Genomic DNA, 5,293 nt, shown 5'->3' on the forward strand with positions numbered 1-5,293 from the left:
ACCACCCGAGCATGGTTTGATTTTTATGTAGTAAAAAAAAATGATGGAGAAAAAAAAAAAAGAAAATAAAATATTCCCGCATTAATATTTTCTAAATTGTTGAAGCAGGCGGGGGTGATAATCTAATAATTTTGTCTATTTGCCCTTATTAACCTTCAGTCTACTGTAGGGCCCCAACATTGTGGACATTCCGGCCAATACATAAAGAATGAGGAAGACCCATAGTTGCAGGGTCACTTGTGCTTGGTGCTGAGAGTCAACTGTTCTATTATTTTTCAAGGGGTGTTCTCTTGAGAGAGAGATAGAGAATAAATAGGCAATTAGTCATTTTATGTAGTAAGTATTCACAAAGAAAGTACACTGAAAATATTTCGCAAATATCTTGAAACACCGACTTATAAAGAAGAAAGTTTTTTTTTTCTGCAATGGAAATATGATAAAATCAAGAGGAAATCTAGAAAATACTTCGGACATGTTTTCTAAATCTTCAAGGGCCAAATGATAATATCAAACTTAATATACGTAAACATCAAGATTGAAAAAAAATGAACAACCAATACCTTATGGGGATAATACATAGTACAAACTGTTATTCTCTCGTATTAAAATCAATTAAAAATAATGAAAAAAGAGCGAAAGATTTAATGTTTGTTGAATGATAATCGCAGGATAGTCAGGGTGTGGGACACTTTGCTCATTCATTCAACTTCATTCCTACGGATTTTCTGGACTTAGAATGCATTCTTATCAGAAACAACGGACGTTTATGACAATGTGAAAGTAATAATAGGAATTGAAAGTACTGAACCCAAGCCTACAAAAATTTTCATACTATTAAACTACACAAAATTATTTTAGTGTTTAGCACAAACCTAAATATCATTCTGCAAGGTGAAAAAGTTTTAAAAAAAAACATAATTAATTGAAGTTAATTAATTTTTAATTGATTTTAATTTCAGCAATACACTTATTCAACTAGGATAAAGTATTGAATTTTAGGCTGGAAAACAACTGATACTTGAAAAGTTAACTTTCATTATAATGAAATTTATCATGAGTTGTTTAATAAATCATCAGAAAAATAATGGATCTCTTCATGGGATATGAACCTAGATTCCTGGTAGCCAAACAAGAGCACCAATTATTAAACCACAACTTCCCTACTTTACATGATTTAATTGACAACATATTAAGGTAAAATGTATATCAAGGTCTTCTACTTACAGAAAAGACACATACCTTGGTATAATAAGTATTCCTACAACTGTAATAAAGCGATGAAAGAAACGTGAATGAGATCAGACCTCCAACTTGGCCCACACTGAAGTCAATATGACAGGAACTGTTCAGCGCTTGGCCCCTGCCTGACAGATAAGAGAAGACCCTGTAGAGAAGGCTTGCAAATGTTTGACAGCTTGCCTTGATGACACAGGACCGAGATTGCAATCCTACAGTAAACTTAGTCAGTAAACCACCCTACGCTATTCCATACATTTTGAACTCATTTGCATATCCAGGTGAGGTGTAATCATAAGGTGTAAATTATAAATAATCAAATTGCTGTTGCTTTTTCTTTTTATTATATTTAAAAAAATTTTTCTAATCATTTTAATAATAATAATAGGCCTACAGTTCCATTCAATTGTTTCATACTGTAGAGGAAAATAAATTTGATTTTATTTTAATCCATAATCAAATACTGGATAATTTTTTTATTATTTTTAGTTGAGAACAACATACAGTACATCACATCCACTAAAAAAAATGTCATAGAGAATGTCATAACTTAAGTTTGTGAGAATAACAGCCTGTCACTGATTAATAACAATGAAAATTGGAATATTATGAAACTGTTGTTAAAATGGAATTGAAAATATTTTAGATAATATTCATATGCAAGGATTTGATCACTGACTTTAGTTCTCTATACTTTGATGTTGTTTGTAATTCTTTCTGCTTTCTGTAAATTAATGTTCTGAATGGTGCAAACCGAAGCAAATTTGATTGTGACAAAGTTATTGACTATTTAGTATTGTTTTGACACGTTTTTCAGATTTTTTAGATTTTTATGAAATAAAAATGTAGAATTAAAGTTTGTCCAAATGATTTTAGAAAAATATGTTAATTGATGACTCATGTATTATGATTTTAAGAAAAAAAAAACCCATATGCATATTCAAGAGGTCCAGTCCACTCCCACCCTCCATCATACAATTTTGAAAATAAAAAATAATACAATATTTAAAATGGGGAAAAAAGTAAATTATATTTAAATTTTAAGTCTAAAAGTGCTATTTCTGGCCATTGAGAAATTCCAGAGACACAAAATGTTGTACCAACCAGGGCAGGGCTGAGGTAGTCGAACCCTTTATCTGCAGAACTGCATTTATGAGCCCCTCAAATTTGATTTCCTTGATCTACCACTGATAACCTACCATTGTTTTCCATCACACTAGTATGATGACAGTATACCTAAATGATACTTTGAGATTATTATCATATAAATGATAGAATTTCTCTCATTCAAATGATAAGAATCTCAATCATGTCTATTTCCTCAACACTACTAATTTGATTACAATTTCATGACAAATATTGTAAATTTTTAGAGGTGAAAATATTCCAAGTTGAGGGGGCACTTCATCACAGCAGGTGAACAGGCTTTCTCTCCAGCAGCATCCTCTTTCTCTTCAGCAACATCCCTTACCTTCTGTAAAAATGTTCCTATCAACTTTTAAATTATTGACAACACCACAAAAAATACAAAAAAAACAAAAAACTAAATTAAACAAATAAAAAAAAAAAAAAACTTCAATATTCAAAGGGCCCAGCTACCTTCCCAACTCCTTAAAATCCCCCACTCACTCTTTAAATTTTTCAGAATTTACAAAAATATTAAGAAAAAAAAAATTAAGTCTGAAGCCACATTTACACTAGACACGATTATAACATTATCATCGCGTAGTTTGTGTTCTTCAAAACTGCACGCATTTGTATCGTGTCGTAATTGTGGCTAGTTGCTAAGCCATTTCCTACCATATTTATAGGTGCCATGTATTCATAATGTTCTTGCCTTATTATATTAGCCCCAACCACAGTGGGCATCTCTATATCGTGTCGTAATCGTGTCTAGTGTAAATGTGGCTTCAGACTGCTGTGCCATTTCTGGCCATATAATTATAGGTGCCCCATGAATTCATAATGTTCTTGCCTTATTAGCCCAAACCACAGTGGGGCTGTAGTGGTCTAAACCCTCCATGTCAAAGGCTCTCCCCTGCCTGGCCTTTATTTCAAATTCCTGAATCTATCATTGCCTATGCTAGGCCCGGCTTAAACTTGGCAAGCTAGGTGGCTAGGCCGCCGCCTAGGCCAACATCCAACAAGGCCAGATTTAATTATGCATAGGCCTAATTTTGCCAGGGAGTTATCATCAGACTTTATTTATTTATTATTAGGTCTTGGCCATGGGCTTGGACTTGGTTGTGAAGCCTTTTCCAGGTAGGTGATGGTAGTGGTGGTCGTGTCCGCAAGGCTAACAACAGTCTTACATAAATACAGAATTAGCTGGCCTAGCTAATCACCCACCTAGGCCTAGCAAACAAATTGATTTGTAAAATATATAAGAAATTTTTAAAATGAAATGATGATAACCATCTTCTGTCTTATGTTTGTTGTTTCACGTTTCGCTGCATCAATATCCAGAGCATGTTTTGTTTTTTGTTCGGAATGTATTTTTAGCAAAGATACTAGAAATACAAGATAGAGTTCTCCACACAAAAAAAGTGTTCCACCGAAATGCATGGTGGGAATACGAAAAATGGGACGCCCCCTACAGCTGGATCTAAAAAAACTTGTGCCAAACTTTCGTTACCAAGTCGTCGCGTATTTTATTATCAATTCGCAACAAAGATATATAAACAAACTGGAATAGACACCCAGACAGTGACATCGGTGAATACATAACCTCCTTGGTGGCGGTAGAAATCGTTGCTATTATCCAAATAATACACAAAACAATTAAAGCATTATCATGAATCAGTAAAGAATAAAACAACAATACAGCACAGAATCGCATGGCCGGACGCACTCTTAGTGAAAAAGTTTTCCTCTATTAGTGAAAAGGAAGGGCGCCTTTTGCGTCTGGATATACTTAGCAACAGAAGGGCGCCCTGTACGTTGGGCACGAAGTATAGGAAACTTGCATGGTTAAAAAGAAGGGCGCCGCCTACGTTGGGCACGACTTCCGCCTCATTTTTACAATGCGAGAACTCTATCTTGTATTTCTAGTATCTTTGATTTCTAGCAAGCAGCAATCTACCTCACGGCGATAGCATTTCTGCGCATGCGTTAGTTTTTGACGTATGATTTCCCATAAAAATAATGATCAGAATATTTTATGTTGCGTTCAATCAATCATCGAATTTATATAGCGCCAAAATCCATCAAAATATCCAAAGGCGAACAGCAAACTAGCCTTGTCTTGAAAATATTAACAGATTGCCAATATCGCAGACAAGTCTTGAGGAAGAGAATCCACAGACGCGGGACAACAAACTCAGCAACGTGACCACAAAAGAAACACACATCAAGCTATTAACAAATTAATAGATCAAAACAAAAATACAAGAAGCTAAACAAAATTTTAAAATTCAATACAGTACATAAAATATTTTTACTGGTATTAACAGTTCTCTATAAAACCTTCTGATTATTATTATCATCACCATCATCATTAACATAATCATTATTGTTATTATTACTATTGTCATTATTGTTATAGGCCTATTATTATTACTGTATTATTATTTTTGTTATTATTATTATTATTATTAATATTCGATTATTATTAATATTATTACTCTGATTATTATTGTTATCATTATCACTGCATTCTTAATTTGTTATTGTTCTTATCATGGCCATTATAATTATTATCGTCATCATCAATTTTATTACAAGTACTAATATTACTAATTAGCATTACATATATTGTTATTAGTATCATTATTATTGTTACTACTACTGTTATTATTATTGTCATTATTATTTTACTATTTTTTCAAGTTAATATTATCTATTACTATTATTTTAGGCCTGTTTAGTTAAACTGTTGATGTATATACATTTTTTTAAATATTAATATTATAAATAATTTAAAAAAAGTTAGGGATTATGAATATCAGATCAAAGAAATCAAAAACAAAAAATATAAAATAAAAGAAACAAAACAATAATAGTATTAATAACTTTAAAAGAGATAAATATATAATACGTAATAAAGGTTGTTTAGCAT

This window comes from Anneissia japonica, unplaced genomic scaffold (genome assembly GCF_011630105.1).
Source record: "Anneissia japonica isolate Jap-2015-1 unplaced genomic scaffold, ASM1163010v1 scaffold287902_len55275_cov143, whole genome shotgun sequence".
NCBI classification, from domain to species: Eukaryota; Metazoa; Echinodermata; class Crinoidea; order Comatulida; family Comatulidae; genus Anneissia; species Anneissia japonica.